Source organism: Patagioenas fasciata, chromosome 2 (assembly GCF_037038585.1).
Source record: "Patagioenas fasciata isolate bPatFas1 chromosome 2, bPatFas1.hap1, whole genome shotgun sequence".
Taxonomy (NCBI): Eukaryota; Metazoa; Chordata; class Aves; order Columbiformes; family Columbidae; genus Patagioenas; species Patagioenas fasciata.
Window position 1 is genome coordinate 116,485,059 of NC_092521.1, and position 17,618 is coordinate 116,502,676.

The window sequence follows — 17,618 nt, forward strand, 5'->3', positions numbered from 1 at the left end:
GATCAGTGCCTTGTTTTGCCTTGTTCTACTCATGGGTAGATTTCTTGTATGTACACACGCATATGTATATATACAGTGCTCAGCTGTACTTCACTGCAACTAAAATTTTGCATTCACTGTGGTCATGAGCAATAAAATAGACCTAAGATAGAACGAAGGAATAAAAATGATTAGGTTAAATTTAACAGGTAAAGTAATGGCATTTCCAATTCTTAAAAATCATATGTACACACCAGTTACATACATGTGTAATATGGTGTTTGCCAATAAAAAGAAAACAAAAGATCAGTATTGTAATATCACTTTTCATTTAAAAAAGAAAGGCCATAGTCAGGTTCGTTTCTTTATTTTCTAAAGGTAGTCAGAGGCTCTCAAGTATCATGTAAATATTTGGTGATTTAACCAAACTGGGGCAGTAAGAAGTGTCCAGAAGCATGCATTTCAGGAGAGAAAGAGGTCTGCAAGTTTTATCGTACATCCCCAAGAGAGAGTCCATAGATGAAAAACAAAATGACTCCCATTCCTATAGAATCTGTTAAAGAACCAAGAAAACAAAATGTGGTAGTTCTAAGTCTTTTTACCATCCCCAGTTCACATCTGGAACCAATAATCTATAATATAGGAGCAAACCCAGAAACAATGAAAGAAAGCTCCAACCTGAGATGCTCTCCTGGGAGGTAATTTTGAGTTTGGAACATATTCAGAGAAGTGCTTGGCAGAGGAACTAAAGGCCATTGAAAGAAGTTTTATGTTGTGTCTCTTGAAACAGAAATAAATTTCACGTACTTAAATTATCCCTTTAGACCTCAGGCTCCATATTACTATGTAATTATTTTATTTTTTGTTTATCTTTTTTTCTGTTTGTCTGAATTGCCAGAGATTCCAACTAGGTATATGGTATTTGTTCTTGTACAGTCTGTTTCACATACTTGCATTGATATAAATGTTTAACATTAAATCAACGAGCCTTTTTCATAAGAGATTATAAAAACTTAAGTGGATGTAAAAGAAAATTATGCAGACACTTTTACTTTCAGAGAATTTCAAACAGTTGTTTAAATGCTTTGTCATATTTTGGTTAGTTTTGTCAGGGAGCTTATGCGAACTGTTTAATGTCTGGACTTAAATGAGAATCACTTGATTATCAGTAGAAGAAAGCAGAGTATTTCCAGTATAGAAGAAGGAAAGCTGATCTTGAGGCCCCTAATAGGGTGTATCATACATGGGTGGAATTACAACCAGCAGCCACACAGGACTGTGGTGTTGGAGGTTTGGAACAGTAGCTTTGCCAATCACAACTTCAGCTGAAATACTGCTAATTCTGCTGTGGCAAGGAGTCAGTGCAGTCTGATATTTGAATCAATTGTTACAAGATATTAAATGTTCACATATTGAGAAAATTACTTCCACTGAAATTGAAACAGGTTTCTCTTATTCCATTTTAACCCTTTGCAACCAAAAAAAAAGTGGCTATCCAGAAGTTAAACGCTTGAGAGATCTTTTGTACAGTAGAGTGGGTAATAGGAAAGCATTTGGTAATGAAGGGACAGGAAAGAAGGTCCTCTAGGGGAGGTCTTCCAGTAGTGTGTGCACTACTAGCAGTATGCAGCCATCTTAACAATGCTTTATGAACTGTGCTTGGACAGCCAAATGTTTTGTCCTTCTGCAGGGAGTAGCCTATTAGTTGTTACAATGCCAGTGGTGGTACCCACCAAAAATGTGAGAACTGCCTCTCTTAATTATCCCTGCTTTGTCTGAGGCTTCATGCTTCGGAAACTTTTGTATCGAGAAGCCCTTTGAGGATGACTACAGTCTCACAAATTGTTTTAAAAGACTGATTCTAGCCTCCCTAATTGAATATCTGTAAGAGCTGTACTTCGCAGTTGGGCCTAGAGTTTACAACCAAGATCAATGGCTTATTAAACTCTTCCTTTTTTGGTCCCACACACTGAAAAAAAAGTTTCCTTTGTATTGAAGAGGCATAGGTGGGAGGCAGGTGAAGAAACAGGGGCAGAGATCCACGTTCATGCAGCCAAATAGAGCACAGGAATGTGAGGCAAGTGCATTCATTGCATCAGAGGTTGGTGGTTTTTTTCTTGTTGTTTGCTTGTTGTTTTGGTTTTTGTTTTGTTTTGTTTTTTTGTGACAGTAAGTCGCATTCTTCCTAACAGAGGGTGAGAAAGCATTTCCCAATGAGTGTATATCTTCAAATTGATATCTTTCTTATGATATTGATGAACCTAAACTTTGTTAATTGATTTGTGGAAAGTAATAGGAGTAAAAATACCTTTAAAACCTCTTGTTTTACTTTCCTGGGGTGTTTTTGTTGTTGTTATTTGTTTGTTTAAATACTGCCCAGTATTCTTGTCAGTAGTCTTACTTCTTTATATCACGACAAGAGTGTTTTTAGGCAGCCATGTTAAATCGCAAACTAACACGTCCCATTTGTGCATGTGCTATGTGCTGAAATGTCAGATACTTAATTTTTTAGGCTGTCCTAAGTATGAAAATGACTATCGCCATAGCCTCCAGAGCAATGATATCTTTGTCGTGCTCTGATTGTAGCCAGAACACGAGAGACGCTATATTTTTGGGTAGAAGATAAGAAAGCTAAGAATCAGGCCAATCCTGATATGTTTGAAAAGCTTCTCATTGTGGCACTCTGGTCTCACCAGCTTCAAACAGCATGGATCAGAATTACACATGGTAGAATATTTATAGGTGTTGGGCTTCTTCACTGTTGGTTTAAAAACGGTCATTGAAAAGATCCATTGTTGCCTTTTTTCTACCATGACCATCCTTTCTTTTATTAAACTGCTGACAAACCACTTGTAGTGAAAGAAGCTTGATTCTGTAAATGTTTGTGGATAGGGAGGTAAGTATTTTGGGGCATGTTGGTTTTCTAAAAGCAGAAGTTTTGTTGGTCAACTGGGATATGTTGGTTTTGATTCACTGTTATGGCTAGAACAGAGTTCATTCAGTTAGCGCTCCAAAGTGTCCTGCCTCGTTGCTTCATTCCGAGTTGTCAAGCGACGACTGTGGGTGCTGGAGGCGGGTTAGTCTGTCTCAGTGTTTTTCTGCTCTGTCAGTGCCTTGGTATTTTGATTTCGTGAGGTCTAAATGTTTCCCAGAACAAAGGTTTCCAAGAAAGGAGAAAGGCCCTTTGAGCCTGACAGCTGAAATTTGGGCAGTTCTATCAGTTAATAACTTTTATGAGACCATCAATCTTTCAAATTCTAACCTTTGGTTGAATGACTAAAAATGCAACATTAAGCATAAATTAACATGCCAGCAATTACATTTGGCAGCCTTTGCACCTGTCTTTGGCTACAGTCATATACAAATGTAAAGAGCCTCAGACCTTTTTATTCTTAGATCTCCAGTCAGACTGGAGGCAGGCTAAAAACTTGTCTGGATTTAAGATGGCAATGATGTGGATAAGGACTGGGAAAAGTCAGATGAAGAAAGAAAATGAAAAAGAACAGTGAATTCCCTCTCTATTCCTTGTTCTTCAAAGGTACTACTTTTTTTGTTTGCTTGCTTGCTTATTTGTTTGTTTTGTTTTGTTTTTTGAGAATGGTCTCCAAAGCTAGAAGTAATAATGATTAGTATTCAGAATTGTTGTAGTAGTACTTCAAAGAGTTGGTCAATCCCACTGACTTAACTATTATGCTTTCTCACAGGCTTTGTCTATACTGAGAAGGTGAAAAGGGGGTGCCAAAGTAACGAGGTTGCACACTGAATAAACCCCTAGCAGCAAAAAACATAAGAGTTACAAGATAATATCTTTTCGTATGGCTCGTGGGGATGGGTTAGGCCATAGACCTTGTGTCTGTTCTCGGGAGGGTAAGGAACAGGGAACATTGTTTCCGTTTAGATTGAATTCATCCATCTTCAGAACTCAGTGTCACTTAGTATTATTTTTTAGTATGGTATTATTGTAGACCAAAAAAAATTCCCTTTGGACAGAGAAGATCATACTATGACCTGTTAATAGAAAATGGAAGGTCTTTTCTTGGCTGAGAGACATAGGTCTTTTCTTGGCTGGCTGCATCGTAACTGGGAACACAGGATAAAGAGGATCTAACTGTGTTGGTGTTAATGCATGTTGGACTTGCTGTAGCACAGTAACGTTCAAAATGGAGAGTGGATTTGTCTGCATGGTGTTTTAAAGGTGTATTAGTGTAAGTACTGGTTTTCCTGATACTTGGTGCTCTCAGCTCTCTTTAAATACCAAGTTCACCATGGGCTACAATAATTAGAATACACAGAAATAATAATATTCCTCCTTCTTTTTCTTGCTCTACTTTCCTGTATCTTTTCCTTTCTTTTCCTCCCTCATTTTTGAAACAAACAATGAGATTAAGTACCAAAACTCCATTAGTACAACATTGCAGTTGAGAATGAAATTGTCAGGATGGCTGCTTACGGTTCCCACAACAATCATAACTAGGCTAAATTGCATGTATGTATTAAGGCATAAAACATAGAATACATCAATACAGAATATTCCTCATAACGCATTATGCATGCTGTGGGAGCCATCACTTTGCAAATCTTGACTTCAGTGTTTTTAAAATCTCTTTCGAAATGTAACATTAATGTAGTTTTTCCTTTTGCATCTACATTTTTTTCTTTGCCCACTGGTGATAAAAATCAGGTCATGAATGCGATCTTGGTATCCCTGTGAACTCTGCATAGCAACCAGTCCTCCTTCATTTAGTGCTTTTGCCGTGAAAACTGATACAAGAAGAAATAAATAACAGCATGAAGTGAAATGAAAAGTGTAAAACAGCGAGTTCCCATTATGGCCACATTTCATCTCAGTAAGATCTCTGATAAATATTTTTAGAAAAACAAATTGAAATATTACTTTCTTGGCTTACAGATACATGTAAGGGGATACTTAGATCACCTTTCTATTCTGCTGACTGGTAAGTGTCGTATCATTTTGCAGTCTGGCCAACCTTTGGTTCCTGTGCTGCTGTACAATAACAGTTCCCGTGCCAAGGCTACACCATGTAGATGTCGGGGGTTACTAAAACCCTGAACTAGGGGAATTTAAACACACAGTAATTGCTGAAGCTAATGTCACAAAGCTGCTGTGGCAGCATAGCAAGCCTTGGTCTGTCCTCTGGTGCAGTGGCGGGACTTGTGGGCTGTTGTCATCTCCTTCTAGCCTACTTCCAGGCTCATCCATCCTTTATCCTGTTTGATTTGGTTCTGATGTTTGTATGTTTTAGCTGTCAACCAAATGAAGACTTTCCCGTGAAACTTACAGAGCCAGGAAATTGACCTGAAACTGGTCATGCAAAGGTCTGATTGTTTCCGCTCAGTTGAAGAAGATAGCTTCATTTTCAGTGGCAGCGTTACTGTTGTGCTTCGGGCTTACAACCATCATCCTCCTCTTCTGACTCCCATTGAAATCAAGAGGAGTTTGTACAGAGCAGCAGCATAGTTTGTAATCAACAGCAGGGTATTGCATTTACAGTGATTTTGTTTAATTTGCTGTAATTGGAGTTAAGTGCAGAAATCTTGCTTAGTTGTGACTTATTATTATAAGAAGCTGGAATTTTCATAATGGTCTATGATATTTTGGTGTCCAACTTTCCTTGGAGGTTAATGAATACTTAAGAGTCTTTATTGTCCTATATTTTGAGCAACTGCAATTTAATGTTGATTAACAGAATGCTGATAGAACTTTTACAGTTTTAATAGAGATTTGGTTTTGTCCCTAAAAATACATACCACCTTCTTGTCTCGTTTTAGCTGGTGGACTTGTTTCCTGTATTATGGTAGGTCCAAGCAGCTCCTGTCAAAATTTTATGTGGAGTATGCTCGATAAACACAGACGAAAAAGTATTTCCCTCACCAAACAGAATGCAATCCATTTAATTTTGTAATTCTAGAGTGACAAATTGAAAATCATGGCATTATCTGAAATACTTGAAAAGCAGCTACAGCTTTTTCATGGTTTCAGAGGTGTGTGTTGTCTTTGCAGTTGCTGGTAATCTTGGATTGGGGTTGGAAGATGCACCATGAGACAGTAGCTCTGACAGCCACAACTCCAAGGCTCCTTCCTTACAGGTCAATATGAGGTTGACTTTTTTATGGTCATATACTAGCAGGAAGGTCCTAAATTGTACTTTTGTGTTCCATGAGCTGTCTGTCTTAACAGCTCTCTTTAGGAGAACAAAGGTTGAGAAGAGGGGTAGAAAGAAGAGAGAAATATTACTGTTCTTGGGGGTTTATCTGTTTAGTTGTTCTCTGACACAAAAAGTATCCCTTAGATGTAACACACACTGAGATCATAAACTCGAGGTAAGTTCAGGTCTCCATGCATGCAGGCGTTTCTGAGGATCAGGACGTTTCTAGCACAATTCTCAGCTTGGCACAAACCTAGCTTTGCTGATGGTGTTTAGTTGAGCCTTTAATATATTGGACTACATGGTGCAGTAACACAAGTTGTTGATGGGCCTGTTCTTGGTCCTTTCTAAATTATGGCAATTTTGTAATGGTGAGTTACTTAGATATTTAGAGGACAACCTATACTGTGCCCACGAGTTTTCTGATTCATGACAACTAGGGAACTGCTTAAAGGTAAACTATAGCACTGAACTTACTAGTAGATTATATACACATATATATATATATATATGTTTTAGGTGTGCAACAGTTTATTAGCTTCTTTTTCTGTTGCACTCCTAGGGGAAGAAAATAAAACTTGTCAGGTTATTCTATATATATTGTGCATGTATATAAAGGCAATACCCATCTGTAAGAGCTGTGAAAAATCACCTATGCAACATAGAAACTTGGGCAATAGTAAAAGGAAGAAAAACAACTTCAGCCCAGTTCATCCTGTTCAACAAAAAAGAAATCCATCTAATGTTCTGGAAGTCTGAATTTTTAGGAAAAGATAGCATTGTTCAGAGATACAACTATTTTAATTGAAGTATTTTTGAAAATAAGTAAACTCTAAGGCAGCTGAGGCTAATTTCAAATCTGTTTTGTTATAAAATTATTTTTCAAGTCTTCCCTTAAGGTTGTTGCCATAACTTTCATACTGTCAAGTGATTTCAGTCACAAACAAATTTCTTATGGTGACCAAATTTTTTTGTAATTTAGACTGAGATTTTTTCATTTCTGTAACAGGGTAAAAAATTTCACTCAGTCATACAGATTTGTTTGGAAGTCATGCATTATTGAAAGTCCCGTGATTCTCCAGCAGAGTTGCTAGTGTGTCATTATTTATACTTGCTTCTGCTGGTATCTGCTAAAACTTGGAATATATGTAAGTTTGCTTATAGTTGGTACCCATATAAAACAAGTCCCTGGGCATTTTAACCACATTTTAAAATGGAGTACATTTACTAGGGATTCTGTGGTGTTTTTTGGTGGCGGTGTTTGTGTTGATACTTAACAAACCAAATTTCATAATTGTTTTGTGTGATTTTGAGATACTGTAGCACTAACAACACTATTTGTGGAATAGTTCCTTTGCTTTATTATTCTGTATGAAACTGTGATTCTCCTCTCTTTCCCTCTTTTCAGTGTTTCAAATTTTACGGTAGTTACAGGGTTTTAATCGATATTTGATCAATTTGTTTTGCTATAAAGTGTGTCATAAATTGAGCAAAACATAGAGTTCGCTAGTTTTACTTTTTATTGTCTTTTGCAGAAAGTTCAGACAGGTCACTTTTAACATCGGAAGGGCATAAATAGTTGCCGTTGCACTTTGACACGTTACAATAAAACATGCGATGGCTGAGGTCTTTTTTGTTAGGAAGGGTGATTTGCAAGAAGGATCGCAGTTCCTCAGAACTGGGCCTGCAGTGACAGGAGTGGTTATTGACTTGCCCTTTCTTGTTATGTCATGTTTCATCAGCCTTTGAAAATCTTGAAGGTGTCAAAAGAAATCCTGAGGCTCAAATAGCATAGCATTACACATTAAAAAGTATTGACCAAACAGATTTTGTGTTGTACACAAAAAAAATGATTTTGGTTCTTCCATGGGGAAGGTCAGCCTAGGCTCAAAATATTATTAAATAGGTGAAAAATACTTCATTCACAGGTGGACTTTTTAAAATGTTTGGAGGGAAAAAAAATAAATCACTGGATTAAGTGGTTGAATACCACTGAAATATTCATAACTAGCCAATAGGAAATTTTTGTTAAAGAATTTAGGGCAACTGAAGTTCCAAAGTACTCCTTGAATTCTGAAATCTTAGAGGTACCTTCTTGAGTTTTTATGAAAGCCTTTATTTCTTCCAAAGACTAATAAATGAAGGTCCCATTTAACAGTCTTGTTTAAGATCCAGGCTGGGACCCAAGCCTGGAAATACATCTTTAGAAAATCTGTAGCATAGAATCGTCTTTGATACATACCAATTTTCGTAATGTTTAAGTCCCACTGCCTCCATTTTTCTTCTTCAAATTTCATAAAGTGTATTATCCTCTACCATTTCAGTGTTGTACTTTATAATCATATTTTTATTTACTCTTTGATACAGAGCACAGCAATGGAAAAATGTGATGTTATGGACGTTCTGCAATGGAAATTGAATATATTACAGGCTATAGAACTTCAGTCCCACACTTCTCTCCTGTAATTTAAGTCTCAGTATTTTTGGATTGTTGATATAGTTAGTGGTTTCTAGTGCCAAGTAAGACAGATTGTTTCACAGCAGGTAAACACAATTTTGGATATTATAGAAGTTTTCTTAAAATCATATTTGAACTTGTAGAGACTTCAATCTGTATAACAAGATTTAAAGTGATCAAAAACCATCACTTTTTTCTGTTTTTTTTTAATGTCATTTTTGATTAAAGTTATATATTTTTCTAGTTTAAATTGAATCGGACATATTCCTTGGAGTCATTGGCTTGAATATTTGATTTCTGCTCTGTATTCATTGCTGTTTTATTAGTTCATGTGTCACGAAGCTTTCTGGCTAGGCATATGTGGAGTGGTCAAATAACGTTTTTAACAAAACTACTTAGCTCTCTCCCATACATATGTCATAATTTCTTCCCTGAAAAACACAAACAGACATGGAAGCACTTTTTCTGCCTTTTCTTTTGTTCACAGTATTGCCTGGAGCCTGGAAGTACTGGCTGGAAAAGGGAAACATAATGCAGAAACCACGGGGTTTCTGGCAAGACCCTTTCAGAAGCCGAAGCTGCAAATCTATGAACTGACACTGCTGGTTCTGTAAACCTGGCGTTCTGCCTTTTCTCTCTTGACTATTGTAACTGCTTTTGAAGAGGATTTCTTCCTCTCACTGGCCATTATGGTGACAGTATAAAATACCTGGCTGGTATTTTATAGTTGGATTTGTTTGTTTCTTCAGGAACTGATCGCCATGTCTAATATATTGTCCCTATGCTGCGAATGAGGAAATATGATATATATCAGCACGTATCTTAAGATCGGTTTTAACAGAGGGGGAGGATCTCTAACAACATTTTTAGGGATGGCAAAAGATACAAATGTTGATCTCTTTGTTATTTCTGCAAGTGAACATAAGCTGAGGATATCTGGCACTTAAGTGCTTGGAGCATTGCACAGAAATGTGTAATGGTTTCATTGGCTTTTATAATATGCGTTTAATTATTAGACATTTAAACATCTAATTTATAGTAATAATTGGCATGTTTCTTCATTTTCCTTTAAAACCATGGCAATATAGAGCATGAAATACAATCCATAGTATGCTTACGGCTTCTTTTTTTGAATGTGTGCCATTTACTGTTCAACTGCATTGCCTGAGACCAGCCAAAATGGAACCAAAAAAATGGGATTAATGTATGTACATAAAATACAAATATACATAAATTAAAATGTAAATATATATAAATTAAATACATAAAATGTACAGTTTTTATATAAAACATATAGATACATGTACCTATTTATGGGTTTATAATTCCTCTATAACATGCGGATAGTAAGGTAAAGTCTCTGCCTTAATTTTCTTTTTCTTAGGAAGGGCTTCAAACAATGAGAAAACAAGGGGATGTAGATCTAACAAGAAAAAGTGGTCATTCTCAGGAGATTCAAAATTAAAAACAAGACACATCTCCAGATTTGATTGAAAACTTCCAAAATCTCATCTAGATCTCTTGCAAGATTTTAAATAGAACAGTGGTATCTAGCAAAATAAGCTTACTTGATGAGATTTTGTCTGCATAAAACATTCTTACAAAACAAACAGATACCCCCCAAAAAATGCAATCAAACAAAAACCAACCAATGAAAAAAAAATCCCAAACAAACAAAAACCTTATACAGATTTTATTTTTTTTTCTTCAGCTGCAGGCTTGTTTTGTTTCAGAAATAGCATTAGAAGAAACAGGAATATCTATTGTGTTTCATTCCCATGATCAAGAGGCTTTTGGAGGAAAAGAGTGCATGTTCTTTTCTTTCAGTTCTTATGTGAAAGCTTTTTGCTGTTTTGCTGTTGGTGTTTGTCTGCTAAGGCAATTCTAGTGGTTAAGTGCAGCTCTGTTTCATCAGCATAATGCTGCTTTGCTGTTGGCAATTATTTTCTTTCAGGATTTGCCAATTAAGCTAGTGCTAGTGAAAATGCACCTAATTTGTCAAGAAATGGCAGGATGAAATATAGGGGCCATTATATAAATTGGGAAAGAGAAAAATCAGGAAAAGCATATGTGAGACTTCGTGATACTTGATCCATTCCTCTGACATTTTCATTCTGGTTATGCTTCCCTCCACTGGTGATGTTGGAAAATGTCTAAAATAATTGGTCATAAGTTATGGGTCATCCATGTCATGAGTATAAATAAAAATTTTGATTTGAGAGAAGCTGCCCAGAAAGTTTTGTGCTGGGATTATGTTAGTGATGTACAAAATTGGTTTGTTTTGTTGTGTTTTGTTTAGTGTGGGGTGGTTTTTGGTTGGTTGGTTGGTTTTGTTTTCTTTTGCTTTTTCCCCCTTAGACTCAACTGGTTTGTGTTTATCACAACTGGTTATTAGTGAATGAGGCATGATGGCTTAGCTGGCTGCTGGTTTTACCTGCAGTCTGCTTAGACCGAAGTCTTCAAAGGCTTGGCGTGTGTGCTCAAAATGCAGACTTGTAGTGCCTGGGTTTTCTAGTAAAGTCCTTAAGCTTTAGGAGGAACTGAGTAAAGATTTAGGTAAAGGTGAGCTTATAGTTTTTGTATGTAAAGCAAAATTGACTTAATCCATGGTTACCTGAGAGGATAGAAATGTCAAAGAGAAGGCATTGAAAGGAGGAGTATAGGGTTAGCTTGACTTGAAGTGTTTCAAGAACTGCTGTATTAAATAACTTATATATTTATATTGTTCACATTAAAATTAATGCAAGTTATACATTCTTCCAGATTTTATTATGTGTAGCAGTGCATCATGGTGCACCACAAATCGCTTTAGTCATCTCACCTAGACTGTGCTGGACACCTGTAGTCCCACCACTTCAGTCCATGACAGCACCCAGACTCTGCAGTAGCTCTGGTTGCCCTCAGCACTGCTGAGACCTCTCTGTGGGGCACCCTGGCTCATTTATGCCGTGTTGTTGATCACTATTTCATACTGAGACGCGAGTATTCCTGCTGGTGTATCCTTATGATGTTCCCTGTCTTTAAACTGGTTTTAATGTTCTTCACTGTGTGTCAATGGGTGAAGGAATGTCTGTCTGCACACAGTGCACTCCTGGTGGAGGGAGAGTGTGAGAGACATGTAAGGAAATTTTGAAGCAGATGGTCCATTGATAAAAATTAGACTAGATGTAGATAGCAATAGAAATAGTGTGTATCTCTTTAACTGGCATTTAAAAGGAATTGGCTTCTTGAAATCCAACAGCAAATAGTGAGGTGACATACAGTTATTTCTCACAGGAAGAGAGAACTATTGAGAAATCAGGAAAGCTATTTGAAATAAAGAACAACTATTGGCACAAGAAGAAAAATATACGAAGTATTTGGTGTATACAGTGGGGTAATAGAGAAGGTGTCCTGGCAAGACAGTGAGGTTCTTGAACATCCTTACAGTAAAATTACTAGAGCATCCTCTCCAGACCTCCTTTAATCCTAAAGTAAAGCTATCAGTCTCTAAAGAGGACTTTGTGATACAATTATCTTTGATAGCTGAAAAATAGACCTGATTATCTGGAAAGATGAGTTTCAGTCCCCTTTCCTTTTGAATTTGCCTGTGTCAGCTATTGTTTTCATTACAGGATTTGAGGAAAATGACTATTGTGTATTGCAGGGTAACGTGTGTGCACTGAAAGGATGGTTGGGCACCACTGTGTCTCCGTGTTTGGAGTCACAGGAGCTGCACTGTGTTCCACCACCTAACAGTCAGACTACTTAGTTTAATGGCTTTGATTTTAGGAAACTTTGTCAGGTTTATGTCTTGGAATGAGATACAAATTGGGGTATGTGTTTGAAATGCATGAGGCGGTGTTGAAGGCTGGGCTAAAGCAAGCAACTCATTCCAAGGGTGAAGATTTCTACATCTGATTAGCTTGTTAAAAGTTTGGCTGTTACTCTGTTCCTAGTAAACTTATGTGATTGACATTTATTAGCCAGATCACTCAAAGCCTCATATCTTTCCATGCTTATCCTGGAAGACTTCAAGTGGTCATAGTGACAGATAAAAGAGCTTTTATTTTTTTTGAGCCTTTTCTTAAGTATTACAACAAAACTGGCTCTCCCTATAGGCCATCTATATTTATTTTCCTCAGTAACGCTTCTAGCTCTGCAGAAATATAACAAGCTAGAGGGAACATCATCGGTAATATTTGGCTGAAGATAATGACATTGACATGAGGTCTTCTGACAGGGGATTAAAGTGGAAAATATTGGTGCCAATCTGTTGGGAACAAGAGGATCCCTTTGAAAAAAGCAATCAGGTGTAAACCACAAAAAATTGCTTTGTTTCTGTTTGTTTTTTGTGGTGTGTTTTTTGTTAGACTGTTCTCATCCCTGCTGTAATTTCTAAGTACTGGATTTTGTGTGCGGATTGGGAGGAAAACCAGTGCTATTCCAAGATAGAGGTTTCAGCTGGGATGTTGCTTCTTGTATCATCTACCTTCCTCTTTTAAAAGACAACTAGCTGTTGTGTGAGATCTGAAATCTGAGACAATATATTTCAGTTCGCCCTGTTTTCATAAAATTTGACCACCGTTTCCACTGATGATTGTTTGCTGGCCTGCTTAAGATGTGTCAGTGGCCTCTGTGCTGTTGCTTGTACATAGGTGCTCGTGTTTCTGTGACTCCTTGAAAAAAAAAATTGCATCTGCTGATAGTCTCCATTAAAGTGCCAACAGTAAATAAGTCTAAATAACCTTTTACCTGCAAAGGTCCGTGGCACACAGAAGCACAAAATGTAGGCAATCACTATATCTCTTTTGGTAGTGAAGATGGAGAAGGGAATGAAGTGAAGACAAGAGGAGGCTGGAAATAAAATAAGGTTTCAAGTATTTCCTTTAAAATATTTTTTTTTGCCTTTGTTTTTTTAAAGTTTAGTCTTCAGTCTTTCGACAACCAGTGAACTTGTAGGATTCCACATATTTCACAGCCTTAAATTTTATATTATTTTGTTTTGATTTGTTTTCATACCAAAGCATTTTGATGTGAGAGCTGGCGTGGATCATCATCCTGCCATGCTAATACACAGCAGTAAACTTGGCCCCCAAGTGAACATGTGTATTTCTGTCGGAAATGCGGGAAAACAGTAAGAAAGGAGCACACGGTACTGCCTGTTTGATGAGGTAGGTCCTGAAGACTAGGACTGACAAATTAGTAGTGTGTTCAAACTGAAACTCTAGGACTCCAGGATTTATTTTACTTGCCTTTTTGGGGGTGTTTGGTAATGGGTGTTGTGGTGTGGTCTGGTTTTGTATTTTCTTTTGAACAGTAGTTTTTGAATCCTCAAGGTTCACTTTGAAGCCACCACAGAGAGTTGAAGCCACCACAAAGAGCTGAAGCCTTTGTTTTCAGTGTGAAACCCGAGATTTTCCTCGACTGACTTAGAGTCATAGAATCATTTCAGTTGGAATAGACCCTCAGGATCATCAAATCCAACCATAACCTAATCTAACTCTTGATGGTAGGAATTGGAATTTTTAAGTAAATATTGAATAACAGGAAGTTTATGCTTTAAGACATGGAAGTTTGGCAACACTGAGGACTGTGTGTACTGATAGTATTAAGATAATGCTATAGTCCGTTTCCAGTGGTTTCCAGGAATCTGATGAGTGAGTTAGCAATAATGAATCAAGGCTATTTTTACAAATATGGATGAGGTATATATTGCATAGTGGAAATCATGACTGACATCTCTGCTTCCAGCTCATGGGCTTGTACCTGCAAGCCATTCATGCAAGTGGAGAATCACCATAGGATGGGAGGGATTCTGACATGTAGGTACCGCTTATATCAGTCAGTTTTCAGTTACAGGACCTGTTCAGGCTCAAATGATTTTACTTCTGTGCGTAGCAGCTTTATTTGGAGGAAAAAAAACCCCTTGTACTTCACTCTGACAGAGTTCAATCCTGCCTGCTGCTGCTGCCTGCTCTTGGTTAAGAATATGCTGTTTGGCCTTAAAGTCTGCTCATCCTCTCCTCCGAGAGACCATTTTGATACTTACTGAGACCATAAGGATCTCAAAATTCCTGCTTCAGTATGTCATGTTTTTGAGATCATCAAAATGCTTCCTGATGTGTAAAACAGAAAGGGCTTACTCTCCTGTGGTGGGCTCTTAGGGTTTTGTCAGAGGTGTCTCTGTTTAATTTAAGTTGACGGTCGTCTATCAGATGGTCATTGAGGAGCGCTCTCTAAAGCTTTTGCTCATTTTTCTATTCTGTGCTTTTTTGACAGCTCTTCTTCTGGGTATAGGATTTAAACTCTTGTATTAAATTTAGCGTATTCCTTCCCACAGACTTATCTTGGAATCTGCGTGGTATGTGTTATATGAACATATGTGACCATATGTATCTTCATCCATCCCTGTCTCCTTGAGCTCTGGCAGTAGCTGCTCAGGCTCAGTGATCCCTTTAGCTTCTAAAATCAAAATCCTGTTAATAAAGAAAGCAATTTAAGAAAATAACACAGCTTTTCTATGCCACAGTCTATGCTGATCAGTTGGTGTTTACAAATTCTATAGAGATTATATTTCCATTAAGGTTGTTCTGTGAATTGCTTGATGTGGACACCCACGTTTTTTCTCTTTCATAATGGTGTACAATACCTGCTTTAAGGAACTGGAGGGTGAAATATTGCCACAAGCTCCCATAGACTGCTTCTACAGAGCTCAACACCCCAAAGAAATTCTGCTTGCTTGCCAAGATAGGCTTTTTTTTTGCCTAGCAACAAGCTTTGCGGTTTCTACCTGAGGATCAAAAACTCAAGTGCATTTGTTCAGCCTTTTGCGTCACTTCGGTACTGAAAATTTTGATAGCCAAATCATCTCTGACATTTCTGTTGATGTGCAAAAAAGAGAATAATCCAGTATGTTTTTCCATAGCAGTGCTGTCACTGCAGGACTGACGATAGTAAAAAATGCATTCATCATCGAGTAACCAGATATCCTGGAAATGTGTGAGAAAAAAGAGATATATTTTCAATCAAAATGTCTCACTCTTAATGGCTTTTTTCTGACTGATTCTTTTCTGCTATTTATACTCTCCCGGAAGTATTTCATAGAAACCTGAGTCCGTTTGAGAACCCACCCAAACAGCCAGAAGTGTATTTTACGTATTGTAGTATGTAAATGATTAGTCATCACTTGTAAACTGCCTAATGGAGGAGGAGGAAATTTATATTGAGGGAAGATGAAGATCTCAATTATGACTGCTATACGGCTCCGTTCTTCCTACCCTTTTTTTTTTTCCTAGAAAATAATGAAGGATTATTTTTTTTAAAAAATCACCCTAAGAAAATTTGTCATTGCAGGTTTGAAAAATGGTACCTGTACACCATAATCTTATTTTCCACTTGCTTGTGTTTTCTTGGGGAAATACATGTGGGGGTTTTTTTTGTTTTAATTTAAGATTCTGTGTTTTTCTCATACACTACCAAGGGAAAATGAGGTTGGCATCGGTGTTCTCAAGTGTAACAATATGCAGAACTCAGTTTATGAAGAAATATGATTTTGGTTAAGCATGATAAGATTATGTTGAGCATCTGTGGGAGAAGACCAGAAATTCTCTTTATTGGAGCCTTGGCAGATCTATTCACTTGCTGATATGATACCCTTTGTTTGGTTGGTTTGGTGTCTGGTTTTTGTTTTGCTCTGTCTTATGAATAGTTACTTCACAGCACATGGTAACACTGAAGAATCCTGAAATGATTTTTGTGTATCCTGATTTTGGCACAGATTTCTGATTTCTCAGTTAATTTTGGAGGGCTTTGATTGCAGTGGTCTCTCCCTTGGCTGGTTGTTTTCTAGGTGAGACTGTAATGTACTGTGTTTCTTTGGGTTTTTTGGTTTGTGGTGGTTTTGGTTGATTTTTTTTTTTTTCTCTCTTTTGAAAGTGTGAGGAGAAGGGTTAATTGAAGATGGTTATGAGGAAATATTTTTCAGTGAGTGCTTTATTCACTCTTTTCTCTCTGGATACTGGGTCCATGAAATAAATTTGCATGTGCTTGAGTGCTTAGGCATGATTTTCCTTATTGTTCTTCCACTCCCATCATGATCCTGTAAATATGTTTGTCAATGAGATAAAAATTCTGAAAATGCCCTGTGAGAAATAACAAAAAAGTGAGTGGGAAGACTGACTTTGTATTACTCTGTACAGACATAGTTTATATTATTCTGTACAAATCATTAAGTGGTTTGAGGAAAAGAAATATGTATATAAATTTGTAGTCTAGCAGTGGTGGTTTACAGAACTGTGTGCTTGGTCTCCTCTATGTGCTCAAGCTCCCGGAGAGAGCAGGACTTGATTTTTGTGAAAGGCTAAATTTCATTTCTGATGCATTAAATTAAGCTCTTTTAATGTAGTAAGTTCCAGTGCACTGCCACATACTGCACAGCAATTGCAGCCGTGCACAATTTCAAGTGTGCCTCAGAATCAAGGAGTCTAATATTCCAGTGAGTTGATTTTCAGTTTTGGTTCCCCCCACCAGGTAGAAAGATATATCTTTCCTCCTAATGTCTGTTTTTGTGTATTTGCACTAATTGGTTCAACCATGATTCATATGCAAGCCTTGAGAAGTGGTGCCTGTCGTTTCGAGACAGTTCGGCACACGGCCACAGCTTGTAAATCAGTCCAACTCATCCCAAAAATGCTTCTCTTCTGTCAGATCAGCTATTCAGCTGGCAAACACAAGCCTGATGAACAGCATAAATTGCATAGCTGAGGCAACTCTTTCTTCAGGCTGATTTTTCTGAACCATAACCTGGAGATCTCCTTTTTCCTCCTCACACAGTGCCTCAAAAGAAAGTTTTTCTGGTGGCCGTTGTTCGGGGAATAGATTTTCTTCTTTTTTCTATTCTTGATCATTGCAACTTTTATTTGGCTTATTAAATGAACATCTCGATTCACTACCGTGGCAAAGGAGGTCACTTTCTAAAAGCACCCACCTAGCTTCTTTTTCAATAGTTTTTGACTATTGTAATTTTAATTGGA

General features: G+C 37.3%; 1 protein-coding gene across 21 annotated transcripts in view; it reads left to right on the forward strand.

The window, feature by feature from the left end:
* ARPP21 (cAMP regulated phosphoprotein 21) overlaps positions 1–17,618 on the forward strand; it is a 198,780-nt gene that overhangs the window by 76,808 nt on the left and 104,354 nt on the right. The gene's annotated exons all lie outside the window — the stretch shown is intronic.